Genomic DNA, 15,378 nt, shown 5'->3' with positions numbered 1-15,378 from the left:
TATCGTTTTTAATCATGTTTAATTTATTATAACGAAATAAGGATACAAATTCAATAAAACTACGTAAATGAGTACCAAAATTGCTTGTCAGAAAGACATTTTCTTTATTGAATCTACATAGGGTGGATCGGAGCACGTTTACGCGGATTTTTTTCAACAAATTTTCTTACGTTTTAGCTTAAGAAATTTTGGGCATTGTGGTTTAATAAAGCAGTTCATGAAATAAAAATTATACGTATTCAGTGGTTGGCTATTTGCGTTATTAGCTGTAAAAAAAATGTTTTTAGGTCCAAGTCCGTTGCATACACTTGGCCCATTCAGGGGGGAGGTTGACACAACCCCAGACCGACGCTTGACTGATGCTCAAAATCGTGCAAGAAAAGCCCATATGAGGCAGCATTTGCATTAAATGACTTAAGGCGCGCCAGTTTTAGTATCTCTGTTTGGTAAAAATGCACTGCGTAAACGTACTGCATGCGTAAACGCACCACGGTGAGCCCTACACATTCGGGTTTAATGTCTTGTGTCAAGCACCTTCTGATAAACAACAGTTTTTTTTTGTTATCAGGCGCAAGATGAAGCAGATGAAGCTAAATAAATATAGCGAAGCAAAGCAGTGACGCAGCGAGGGGAGGATTTGGGGAATAACCCCCCCCCCCCCCCCCAAGAGCTTAGAGAATTTTTTTATGAAAGATTTTGTTATTAATATTAGGGGGACGGATGACTAACAAAAAAAAACATATTTAACTATTCACACAGCCGCAAAACCCACTATTTTGAACTGTTTATCTATTTTGTAAAATGTCTGAGGGAAGTGCCCCCACACTTCCCGCTTACCTTAGCGAGTTTTCTATACCCTACAGACCCGTGGTATTAGCTGCGCCCAAAACCCCCTATCCTAGCTACGCAATTGAAGGGAAGGAAGAAATACAGAGGATGGTTTATCGACTCGTGAACATAGCACGTTAAATTGACCATGAGAAAATCATGGGTTTTCATTAGCACATGAGCACAAACAACACAAAAACTGAAAGACTGACCATGCGATTTTTTTAATCGTTATCACGAATGCAACACGAATTGGAAATTGAATAAGTTTAAGCTCAAAAGGGCATATGAGTTGAGATAATGGAATCTACGGAATAAGGACTTCCTCACCTTTGAATTTTCCTTTGAGTGAAGTTGCGTGAATCACATTCATTACCAATTATTTTAATCACCAAACACGTTCCGTTGGATAGTTATGGTTGGTTTAGGCTTCGAAAGATCATGAACACAGAAACTACATTTTTCAGTAAATCGTGCCTCGGTAAGCCAGGTATGTCCAAGGACTTAAAATATTCAGATAGATAGTTGGTGATTTCTTCTTCGTTTGTTACACATTTAAAAGATTCGAATTCATGCAGAGTACGAACTATTTGAATTTACCTCGTTTTAGTCATCCGCATCTTAGTTCTTGCTCGCTAAATCAACCATCTTTGATTCTTTTGGAGATCAATCATATTCTGGAACTCTTTGTTGATGAGCTCACTGAAACTAATTTGAAATCATTCCAAGGAAATGAGTTAAAACTACTCGATTCCTCGACAGGAACACGGACATTACCGTTTGTCAACAATTGCTTGGAGATTTGTTTACAAACACGGTAGTGAAGTGTCAACTCGAGCTGGGCCACGGCTGGGCTTACAATTAGCTCGAATTAAATTTTTTAAATGTAATTTCAATTTAATTAATATTTTGAATATATTTAGTAATTAAAATGTTATATTGTTACTAAATTCAGTTATTAAAGTGGTAAAAACAAAACAAATTATTTAAATTGTAGTTTTGACCGACTTATCAATTGTTGTGTTACTATAACTCCTAAAAGCATGTCCATAGGAAAGAGATGAATTTTTTGTGAAATTATCCTTTTTTTAATAGCCTATATGTTAACCCCGCCTGAGACGAATCCAATGAACCAAATCTCATTGAAATCGGTGCAGCCGTTCTCGAGTTATAAGTGTTCTAACTAACACGATTTTCGACTTTCTTTTATATATATAGATATTTAGGAATACTATTTAGTTTTGCTATTAGTGTTTTCAAACCCCTTTCAATAAATTTTTGCCTCACGTATTAAAATCTATGAAGTCACCGGTAAAGATTTTTTTTATCACTTAATACATTTCGTTTAAATATCGCAAAGATTTGGAAGACAAGTTAATAAAGAAATGCGGGAGCATCTTCTTGCTAGAAAAATATGGAATACGGGCATGCTTAAAACTTACCATTTAGAATGTTGGATAAATTATTTACGATGAATTTAATGAGAACGACCATAATAGAAATTAAAATCTAGGGAAAATATGTTTACCTAATCACGGAAGGAACGTTTCGGAAAGAATGACGTATGAGTTAAAAGGCATAGATAGAGCTGGACAAGGATTGAGTTCATCAGATTTTGGAGCCTGCGATTATATATCTTCTATTCTAATATATAATGTGAGTATGATACTTTATTACTTCTGCACGTTATACCTACTGTGTAAGGCTCGAATATCCTGGGCGATTTACCCCTATATCACATATAGACATAAGTACCAATTAGTCACACTAATCTTGATTGTGATTATGCCTAAAGGAAGGTATAATGTGCAATATAAAATAGTTAGAACTGGTGATAGTAAAGTGATAGGCATTCACTCAGGACTTTCATGGGATATTGAGGGTACCACAAATGTTTTGTCTAAATATCTATTTTTGTCGCGACAGGAGACATGACAACTTTTTTGGTAGTCTAAAAATCTAATGAATTCTTCGCGCACATACTGAGATTTTCATGGCCAAAAATTTAATAAATTGGCTTCACAACAGCCTATGCATAAAATTATTACTCTTTGTTGCACACGGTTCGATTGAAGTGACACCCAAATTGTAAGGATTTAAAAAGTTGTAAAATCTCTCATACCGATACTAATCTGAAGTTGAGTGCATGGTATTTGTCGAGATATCGCACTGTTTGTATTTCAGCTGAGGGAAAATCCGTGAATAATCCTTTATACAAAAAAATCCGATGCTGAATATCTGATTTTGATTTAATCTTTTCTCATGGTTTCGAACAGTAATGCATGGTGTCATTTGGAGAAAATTTCACTCTGGGCGTAAAAAGTTGGTAAACAGACAAGTTGAGCTGAGAAGGAGAGAGAGAGATCTATGACTATACGAGATGGCACCTCGAATGGAATAGGTTCATAAATGACGCAGGCGGCGGAGAGGCTACGCAGACGGTAAACTCAGAGTACTGCCGAGGCTCTCTATTTTCCATCAAACACCGTTCCTGTTTGACTCTTTTCGTCTCGTTTATTTTATTTATATCCCTTCTAGTCCTTAACCTTTTCCCACTCAGACTCTTTGCGGGTCTCTGGATTTGGTACTTTTTCATCATTTGCCGCTCGGGCTGGACATCGGCAAGTGAATGCTAGAGCGGATTCAAGAGAGAGACGAACGCCCTAATACGACTCTCCAAGGCACTTGCGCCAGCAAACATCCGCTATTGCACACGTTTTAGTCCCAAAAACCCTCGTCCTTCCATTCACGCTCTCCGTCGCTGTTCCCTCGTCCAGTCGAACCCTGACCCCTCTACCACACCCTTCCTCTACCCGCAGTCTCTCTGCTCTTCTCCTGCATCCATGCAAAGCCTCCCTAATCTTCCGTCTGCCATCCCTTTCTGCAGTCTGACTCCAGTGGCAATGCGCTAGCCCTCTCTTTGCCTTCTCTCCATGTATTTCTCTCCATCCCTCTTTGAGTGCTCCATCGCGCATGGAGGAGGATCGGCGGCGTTTCTAATAGGGGGGAGAGGCTAAAATAAAAAGAGCACGAGGATATTCTTGGTCAAATGAGGACTGGGTAACGTTTCGCCATTCATTTTTATAAGTGGCAGCTTCCAATGGTCTCTCCTACGGCACTCCGAGCATGCACAATGCCTAGAGTTGGCTCCATGAAAAGAACCATTTTTGCTGGACGATGGATAGTATAATTGGCAATGGGGAAGATACGGGGACACTGGGTTAGAGGATACGTTTTGGAGGGGATGGGGAACCGTGGGATGGTTGATATGGGTGAGGGTTGGGGGGATAGCGAAGGGAGGTGGTTATGTGTTCGACGGCTCGGTCTAGCAAGTCGCTGTGACAAGCTTGACTAGCAATTCCTAACGAGGTCAATTGTTGGAGAGCGTCCTTTGAAATCACCGCGGTCCCAAGCTTCCCTCGTACTCGTTAATTTAAATCATTATGCGTCCTGCCTTGTGCTGAGCACCAAATAAAAATAAGCTGTGACTTTTTTTGACGCAATGGTCAAGAATAGAGGCTGCCCGGGGAATGATAGCCTTCATTGGGGCTGTCAGTTCAGCGTGTTCATTGTAAAGCCTATGAAAAATAGTTGCAATTTGAAAAGCAGGACCAAATATTCGCGTGTTATCGTCGCGGAAGTAATGATGGAGTTGTCAAGAGGCGCGTATCCACCACAAGTTTCCAAATTACCGTATTGTTGTATCTAGGGCACATATCAATGGCCTTGAGGTGGAGGAAGTTGAGTTTAGTCCCCAAGGTCATGCACGATGGTCTCCATATTTTCAAAAATGAAAATAACCTTTAGTAATAATGAATGTACAGTCCCTTGAAAAAAAGAGTTTACTTTCATGCATTTTTCGTGACCAACGTCAGTAGAACAGAGGCTCAAGCGTTACAACTTCATGCCTATCTTAATTTTTTCTGTAAATGTCAGTGGATACAGAATGCTTACCAACAATACCTATTCGTTGGATGAATAAGCGCAGCGGGTGTTGCTGAATAGCTTGATGACTTGTATATGAGGTTTGGATTTAAGAGTGCATATGTTACATTTAGTTGAAAGAGGTATTGATGTAACTTTATCTCATCTTATTTTTAGAATTGCCAATTAATCTTAGCTGTAACTATCACTGTAATGATGGGGTTGTAACTCTCACTTCATTCTCTCTCTGCTATCCTCTCCTAATGCTTTTTCTCCTGGCCGCAGGTAACAGATCGAGCAGTAAATAAATGGATGGCGATTATTGTTCTTTTATTTCTACCAGCCTTGATTTGCACGCAATATTTCATTAATCGGAAATAATTTTGAAACAAAATTTTGAGGAAAAAACGAACTAAGTTTTGTGGAATACCCGAAGCAACTTTTCATGACGGTGGCATGATCTAGAGATAGAGATTGGTTCTTATTCGCTAAAATTAAATAAATAAGTCTCCCCCTGTTTCGAGTTTTTCAAGTCTTCTGCTAGTGACCATGGAGTATTTTAGTTGTTGACAAGGCATTCACTTGGAAATTATGAGTTTGTTTTGATATATCAAATAAATTAGTAAGGAATACAATGAATAAGATCTTAATTAACTATATCATTGATGTACTAAGTTCGTCGGACATAACATTGGTTTAAGTAGTGATCCTTTCCCATAAATCTATGTCGGTTGCGTTAGGAACTACCAAATAGTCTAACGTGTCTTAAGCTGATCGCTGCAACATTTTACTCACTTTGAGAGAGACCTGATGCTAATTATATAGAATTTTCCCATTATACGGGTAGGTATCGTTAGCATAAGTTTCACAGACATTAAGTTCTCATTTTGGTGCCATATGGTGCTAATTTTGAGAACACAGGTTTCTCAAACTTAATTTAAAATGGTTCTTCTGTGTCAGCGTCTTTAATGACGTGGTCCATCTCTTCCCATTCTCACCTAAATTTTTCCTTCGCGTACCTGTCAGCAATACCTTGGCGACTGCATTCTCCCCTGTTATTCGAGATTGTAGCGTTATTCACTCTTTTCATTTCCACTATCACAGCAGTTGCATAGATATTCATCATCGACTTGCGCTCGAATTATGGACACTCATGCACCTCGCCTATGAGCGAGCGGTGGAATTTCTCCTCTACCTTCGCCCATTGTTCACCTAGAGTATTGCCCACGTACCTACTACGTTTCAGCGGGCACTCAACTGGGTCAAGCCGCTTCAATGCTCCGCCGTCGGATATTAGATTTGAATGATGAGCTTAAATTTGCACCTTCTCTTTCTATTGCTTGCGGGACGTATTCTTCCCCGAGCATCATTATTTCGTTGCAATTCCGCGCATTAGCCTCCTCTCTCTCCTCGGCCACTCCGAAACGAGCTTCCGAGTGTGAGGAAGGGCTCGTCGGCCAGCTTAGCTTGTTGCTGTCGCTATGTGAGTGAGTGGAAGCAAACGTGTGAGCGAGTGCTCTAGATTTACGCGGCGCGTTCGAAGCCGACGCCTCCCTCAGAGCTCGAAACACCGAATTGAAGAGCGTCGTCATCCCTCTCGGCCGCCTTCTCGAGCGTTCACTCAGCGATGACATTCCGCGCTTGCAGCTCACGAGCACTGTCGACTCCATCCATATACATTTAGCCCAGTCACTCTCCTGTTTCCGCTCTTTCTTGATATTCCTCGTCGACTAGCCTAGTTTGCTCTCTCCCTCTCAGATAACGGTCCTGGTTCCATTCCACTATATGAACAGAACAAGCAGTTACACTTCGAGCGGTCTTATTTTGCTTATTTTTCAATAACATGGCTTATTGAAAGCTATTCTATCATCAAAAAATTTACAGAGCTTTTATAGTTGACACTTTTCATATTTTTGTGTTTTTAACCCTTAAAAAAGTTATCATATGAAAATTATGTAAATATATTACCTTTGAGAAGATACTTATATTAGATTTCCATGTTTAATACTCAGGTGAATATTGAAGAAGGTGATTTTAATTTAATATGCATTTTTAGTGATGATAGTATAAAATTTAAATAGTAAATTATCCGAGCAAGACGATCAGTAGATTAGGCGTGATGCGTCCGCTCAAGAAGGTTCCATCGTAAATGCTAAATTAGGGAATCGTGCTTCCAACAAATTGGTCGATCAGACGATTAATCAAAGAAATGGCTTTGAATGCATAGATTTCTGTATATTTTGGAGTATATTTTCGTACATTCGGCAGCGTGTAATTTTTTTGCACCAAAAAGGGCATATTTCACAACAGTCACGATACTTTTTACTTCTTTGCTTAAACTTTATCGCGACTAATTGGTAGTCAAGGAATTTCTACAAAAAATAAATTTCCAATGAAAATTCGCATTGAAAATTTTTGCTTTGGAGGTATTTACACCAAAGTCGTCGCGTTTGTTCTCAAGAACGGGTGGTTTCAAAAATTCAAAAAGACCCACCATTCAAAAACATTTGAATCTGGAATAAGATGACTATTTGTATTTCTTGTTATTCGTCAAAGCTGTATTAAAAAAATTCTGTGATGTTGAAATGGGCAATAAATTCTTACATTTGCACAAATGTCATATGCAGAGTGAATTTACGCACCTTTATTAATGTGATTTTTAGACGGCAAATTATGTAAGTATAGTTTGTCATATACCTTTAAAAAATTTGATATTCCAAAATTACTAATGAGTTCAAGTCTCCAACTGCTTTTTGAATCAAAAAGCCTTTTAAGCTTTCATATTTAAAACAATTTTAGCATCGACCAGTTTCGTTGTATAACTGTGTTTGATCAGAGAATATGATATCTTCTCTATCTTTAAAATGTTGCTGAGTCGTGCAATATATATTTCTGAAATCTCAACTTTCATCTAATTGGGTACATATTTCATTCCCCTATACATTCAATCAGGCGCTTTAGGTGCAATTCTCAATTGAATGTATGTTTTTCAAAATTCATGCTCATTCGCCCGCACTCACGCATCGATGCATCGAGATATCACACGGTTTTCTTCTTCCACTATTTTCCTCTCCTCTAACGCCAATATATGCCCGCGTCCGTTTTCGGGGAGGATGACTGTGTTCTCGCATTCCACGAACGGCTCCGCGTGGCACTGACGGAGATGATATTATTTTTTCGCCAAGGCGTTTCCCATCCTTTTGAACCTCGTCATATTGGGGCCACGCTGACCGGCGGACTCGCAAAGCAAAGGAGCGGGAGGCTATTGCAGTGGACGGCAAGCGAAGAGGTGATGGCGCATAACGCAGACTTCCTTCACTGGCGACGCCGACCATCGCTCTCCACTATTAAGAGTTTTTCGACCAACTGGTTATATGACCCGAAAGAGTTGGAAAAAAAAGGCTCGCCTCTCATAGTGCAGTATTGTTTTTCTTTTATTTCGCATGCCCGCCTATGTTTTTTCTTTGATTTATAAAATAATTTGTACTCATAGTATTCATTGAATAGTGATTCGTTTTATTTCAAGAAGGCTAGTGGCGTTACTTAACGCTAAAATATGATTGGCGTTGATGTTGCGTTGATGACTGTCTTGGAGCGTGGATCATAAAGAATTAAATGAAAAATTATGGCCAATTCAATCGTTTCAGGTTCGATTTTTTGGAATTTCGATATCTCCATGATAAAAGAAAACAAATTGTTATTTCCACACTTTTGATCCAAAACTTAACAACCGACAATGGTTTCAACACATTATTATATACTATACACTACACATGCACACACATATACCTCGCTGGCCTCGGTGGCGGCGGGTTAAAGTCCTCGCCTGCCAAACAAGAGGTCGGGGGTTCGAGTCCCACTTCGATTGGTTTCCCCTATCGAGGGCATGGATGTTCGTGTGCGTTTAATTGTTAAATTTGTTGAATACCCTGATATAAAATGACCAATATGAGCTGTATTCGGTGGTTTGGGAATAAGATAAAAAATAAAAACTGCCATTTTTGACGTTGAAATTGACACAATGTGTTGAAACTATGATCAGTTAGTGAGTTTTGAATTAAAAGTATGGAAATGACCATTTGTGATCTTTTATCATGGATGTATGGCCAATGTTTCAGTATATTTTTTTATCTTCATTAGGGCTTTTTCCATTAACATGAGATGTTTATTTTTTGCAAAAAACATTGTCTATGAACAAATAAACAAAATTTGTCAATAGACAATTCACATTAATTTCAAAAAGCCGTGATGAGCGCATAAAAATATGCCAAAACTTAGGCCGAAATTTTTTCATTGAATTCGTTGTAATTGAACCTTCAGTGATATCTTCTTACACGAAAATATGGTCTATATAGTAGGCAATGGGATAAAAGAGTACCTATAAGCTCATCCTAGTGACGACCCTTGACAACTTCAGATATGATTTCCATGTTTTTGACTGTAAAATATCACTATTTCGCGTCATTTATCGCATGCATAGCGTAAAATTAGGCAGCGTATAGCGGGTCGCCCACACCAAAACAGCTTTCGGGGACACGATAAAAGGTCATTTTCTTGATAAATAATGGCAATAGAGCTGATTTTTCATCTGAAAGATCAAAGAAAGACCAATGATTTACACCATTTGAAAATAATGAGAGCTTGATAAAACCAAATTTAAATTATTTACATTTTTAGCGAGCAGAAGATATTAACCGATTTTGAAAAAAAATCGTATCTGAAACACCCACTTGAGTCCGCAACTTTTTCCGGGCATTACAATTCACTAACCTACCCTCTCTATAATTCAAAACGAGGTACCCTAACCTACTCTCCAAGACACTAATTAATGTTTAAATTGAGATCATGAGAAATAACAAAAATCTCAATAATATTTTGACTCGTGGTTTTTAAAACTGAAAAAATCAACCAAAGAAATGAAATTTTTCCAGGTTTTAATCAAATTTAGGGTGAAGAACGCATATTTAGGGTGAGGAACAATTTTTGAAATAAATGAAATGGTAGTTTTGGCTTCACACCACCAAAATTTTTCAAACTTTTGTTGACAATCGATGATTTCTATACAATGGTTCTGCCAACGTTCACGCTATACCTGAACTAGAGTAATAATTGTTTCAATTTCTCTTTATTTTAAATGCCCATGCAATATTTTACTGGCCATATCTTCATTCTTATATCATTGCTTTCCAAATGAACGCAAATCCATACCCGAAAAGAAATTTACCTTCCTATTTGCTGTGCGGACACTGCCACAAAAAATAAAACAATAGCAATTTATACCTGCTGGTATTTTATTTTTATGAAGACATATGCTTTCTAAGATTAGATGTATTGTTTAGTTAAATACATAAGATGTAATAGTGGCATCTAAACGATATTTATTCAAGTTTAATTTCTCGTCGAGAAGTTTAATTCCAGAAAAGAAAAAAGTTTATGCATATGCAGTTAGTATATAGTTATTTCGTACTGCAAACATTTTTATGAAAATTATCCAAGCAACGTTTCTAACGAGATCATCATCAAACGACTTATTGTCGTCAGAGTTCCTCGGAATTGGTGATATTTTAGCTTTACATTTAGCAAAGGCAGTGCAATAATGTTGTATTTAATTGGAAATATGAGGTACCTGTTTTTCTTCAATCCGTTTATTTTATAGTAGAAAGAATAAAAATTTGTGACCAAAGGGTAGCAGATATAGAGGAGTTAATTCAATACAGACAATTGAGAATATCGATAATTTTGCACAAGCCCCAAAACTACAGTGTGCTAGGGTCAAATTCACGTCAACCCAGATGCACAATTGACTGTCTTGTTTGAATTTTTACTGAGTAAACTATAAATTTCATAACTTATTTCATTAATGAAATATTTGTCAGTCGTGCAATCGAAATATGCCTTTTGTAATCATCTTTCTACTTTTCCGTATTTTTACTGAAGTCAGCTGTTTCACCATTAATTTCTATTTCAAGTCTCTCGATTTTTAAACAATACGCCCTGGAGGTACACTTGCCTGTAATCATTGCTTGTGATAGATTTCTTTGCCTTTTTCAAACTTGAGAAATGATTAATTATTTCCGCAATGCATTTTTATTAATACACCGTGCCATCATCGGGAAAGGTATGGAAGTGTATGGCTTTCCTCATTTGTTTTCATGTGGCCAAGGACCCTCCAGAGTATATCCGTTCAATAACTCCACTATTCGACAGGCGCCTACTATCCGCTTCCTCTCCATTGTACCTGCATCTGTACCCGTATTCGCTTGATTTTCCAGTATTCCCTCGAAGTATCATAGCCTCTCGCAGTTCTCGATCTCTGTATATCGCTGCCCACGCAAATGAATATTGAGAACTCATAACGGAGTTGGACAAGTTGGTAGTGCAGGTCCCCCTCCGCATTTCCCTCTGAAAATCACGCTTCTATCCTGCCCGCCAGTTTATTTTTTGCCCTCATACATTCATAACAGGTAAATGGAGTGAAGCGGAACTTCTGGCTGAGGGAAGAACTATTTTTTAGATCACTGATTCCACCCCTTTACCCGTCAGGCTGCCCACGCGAGTAAAATCGAAAAGTTCGTTCTTATGAGGTAAAAACTTCAATCTCTAGACATTTTAACAAATATTCCAACACTAATGAATAAGGAAATTTTATTCGCTATGGAGGATATTTTGGTCAATTGTATTGATAGGCAACCCTTTTCAGTACAATTCACTGAAGCCGAGTGATCCTCTGGATACTGCTCCTGTTCAATCTAGAGTTGGCAATGAAAAAAGCATTACATTTTCAGACATAATGGTTTTTACCAGCTGAAATATGCAGCATGGACCTGGGGACTACCTACGTTTAATTTCTCTTTAAACTGCACAAGTACTATTTTATTTTTGTCGTTCCTTTCCAAATTTCAATGCTTTCGAAGAGGAAATGTTTTGCATGACAATGTTTTGCTGTGCTTGCAGAGTCAGTCCAAAATCACTTACACTGAAATCCCAAATAATCTCATTCATGCGCCAGTCTTATAATTATTCATATGCAGTTAAAAATATTATAGCTCTTTGTAAGTATGAAGTAAATTTGACACTTTTAAGCATATGAGTCGTTGCAGTGAGGAAGTAAACAGCAATGTATTGAATATCAATTGCATTTCGCATATCTCATCCTGATTGTACTTTTCAAGAATATTCGTTAGTCTCAAACATTTGCCCACACAGAGATATTTTTGAGGGTTGCTACGCACAGCATGAGCAGCTCAGCATCGGCCTTTCAGCGGGCCTTCAATCGCAGCTGTCACTTCCACTCAATGTCCAACTGGTGCACCACCTCCAACTGAATTACCTACTTCGTTTGGTTCGTTATTTATGGAGCCGTTGGATAGCTAGGAATATTCTCCACCTGAAAAATTAATAATTTTAATCCAGAGAATGAGAAATTGCTCTTTTCTTCTTGAAATATTAGTGGGTGCTATGGCATAATTAATAATTGTCGCGCCTACAGTAAATCTGGAGGGGAACTTGACATCGATTTTGTCCACAGTGCCACCCACTTTTGTTTCTTATTTATGTACCGTAAAGGTTAACAAGACTGACGCTAGATTTATGCTTCATAATTTGAAATTCATCAATTATACTTAAAGCACTTGTCTCGAATTCATATCGCTGGCCTACTATGAATGTAGAAGTACTTTAAAGAAGGATTTTGCGATTAATAGAGCAGAGTTACGAGGCAATGGAAACTTAGAGATTTCCAATGTCAATATCTCTAAGTCAATGGGAAGGATTGGAGGGGCTGCTCTCCACTTCAAAGGACATTGCATATAAATTTTACACTGAGTCAGGTTACACTGAGGTAACTTGGCCCTCCATTATGGGGTATCAAACTAAGGTACGGTATCTAGGTTAAATCAAGTACACATGATGATAAATTTGTTTTATGCAATGATTTGAATGTGCTCAGTCAACCTACATCATGAGATGATGATAGAGTATTAAATCAAAACCAAATTAAAGCTCTAATAATTATAATGACGTCAACATCCCGGTCGAAATAATGTAAACAATCAATAGAGAGTTGTGATTGATTTCATCTTTTGACATCACAAAGTAGTTTATGATGAAATGAAAATTTTCAGTGAACATTTTGTTTATACGAAGCAACATTCAAACCTGCTTGGAATAGGTTAGCCATCAAAAATCCATACCGACGACTGGCATAGTTCTTGCAATACCCCTCGACTTTTAAAATGTCGCTTCATCCCTATCCCAATAATTTTCTCCCGGCTAAACGTCCACTACTCCACTCTATCCCGCCATCCAGAATTAAAAAAGAAAAAATGCGACAAAAAATATTAACCCGAGCCCTTGTACCTCATTCCCGAGGCCAGCGCAGTCTCCGGGCGGTGGGGATCTTAGCCTCAGCCTCTAGCCTCCTGATTCCGCTGTCACTCGTCTCCGAGCATTTCTGGCCCCCCTCATTCCAGCCCTCCCGGCGACTACTCATTCCTTTTATAATTTTCTTTCTTTTTATTATTATTTCAAAGAGCACGCAGGGTAGTGTCCAGCGGGGCGGAAGAGGTTCTTGCTAGCGGAAAGCAAGTCTGGGACGGGTGGGCGGCGTGGGTGGAACAGAAGGGAAGGGGGTGAGTTGAGTCTGGTTGGCAGATGTGAGGGAGGATTTCTATGGCTAAAGGGGTGACTCAGAGGTGGAGTGGAGTATCCGAGTCAAGAGATAACACTGGAAGGACCGTGGTTGTATGGCTACGTAGAAGGAGCATTTACCATCATTTTGACGGGTGGTAATTATTTTAAATATTTCTTCGTTTTCGTTAAAATTAATTGATAACTTTATTAAACATATAATTTTTATTTATATATCAAGTTAATTGACTATTTTTTTGCAAATCATTATAGCATTAAAAAAATTAAAAAGAACAGCGGTCACGTCGCGTCGCTCCTGCTTTCCCTGCTCCGGCCTTTCACAGGCCGCTCGGCATGCCAAATATGTTGCTTATTTCCATTCAAAATGAAATAAATTATGTTAAACGCATAAAGGACCTTAATGAAGCATCAAAGTGGTCACTCGCAATACAGTGTAGTGATTTCCTGAAGAAAACACGCGTTACTGTTGAAGATGAAATTGAAACGCTTAACCAGTAATTTTTACGGGTGTTGGTCATTTGTGGTAGGCAGATGGTATAACTCCATTTCTATGATGAAAAAATCCAATTATATTTTAACAGAATACATACCATACAAAATAAATATGAGTCAGAAAAAATAAACGATAGATAAAATTCTGGGCAATATGGTAAAGCAATATGGTAAGTGAATGTTACTGGTCTAAATAATGAGTCTCAACCTTTTAGTTTTGAGTCTTGTTTAATCAACTTAGCTTTACTTCACTTGGCGTCGCTATGGAGTTGAAAATTCAAAAAGGCGTTGGTTTGATAGAAACAATTTAAAGTTGCGTCATTTGGCTTAAGAAAGCTCTTAGTGCTTTAAACCTCAAATTTATCTTGAACTCAACCAGTAGCAAGGACAATAGTTTTATCTATCAAGAGATTTAAGAGCTATTGTTAATCCACTAAAATCGATTTCACGAGTGTTCAGCGGTTTGTCGTACGTCGTTCGTAAATTTTGCCGAAGATATTCTATAAAATGAAGGAATTATCCATCTTCAATTTTTAAGGCATAAACGACTTATTCTTTTTCTATTCTTATTCAATTCCCTATTTTCAATGAATTTAATGAGCTGAAGTCTTCACTGTGCTTTGATATTCATTGTAAAATTAATGGCTAAATTGAAATTAAATGAAATTTATAAATAGCTGTCCATGACGAAAGGTCAGGTACCGGAAAGATGTATAGGGAATAGTGATTGATAGTCGATAGCAAGAATCAGTAGGGCATAAAGGACGAAGTTATAGTTTGATCTTGGGCTATGCTAAAAAAAATATTAAACTCCTGAACAATATATTTTTTCAGCAAAACAAAAAAAGTTGTGACACGGCGATATTTTACAGGAAGTTTCATGAATATTTGCTAAACGATACGAATGTCCGGCTTGTTTACAAAATATGAAAGTGAGAATCTCTGGATTCTATGGGGTTTAATTGAGGGAGATCATTTTTTGTAAATAAGTTTGCTCACGAAAATGTAAATTCAATTTATCCTTTAGTTATTTTTTATGGATGTAATTTTATACGAAATTTTAAATATCATATTATCTTGATTCCACCGGGAGGTATGACGGCGATGGGGTGAGAAGAGACAGTGTTGGAGTAAGGTGATTTCATACCGTTGTAGACAGTGGACTGAGGATCTGAGGCGCGAAAGAGAACTAGGGTTTCAGATAAAGTGGAATCCAGGTGGCAGTTACGCATAAAATATAACGTGGACGATGAGGACGGACAGTTGGAATTCTCTCCTTTCGCTCTCCCGGAATTTGCCTAATTACATTCCAGAAATCATTTCCTTGCCATCTATAGCGCACCAACAGGTTTTTTTTCTCAATTTGTGAACATGAGCGTGAACTCATGCTTGCGTACGCGAAGCCGCATGTTAAAAGGAGGGCACACCCTCGTTTTTTGCCTGCTGAGGGGGTTGAAAATAAAATAATTCGATTCTAAAATATTT

Source organism: Ischnura elegans, chromosome 2 (genome assembly GCF_921293095.1).
Source record: "Ischnura elegans chromosome 2, ioIscEleg1.1, whole genome shotgun sequence".
Classification (NCBI taxonomy): Eukaryota; Metazoa; Arthropoda; class Insecta; order Odonata; family Coenagrionidae; genus Ischnura; species Ischnura elegans.
Note: the sequence above shows the minus strand (reverse complement) of the source record.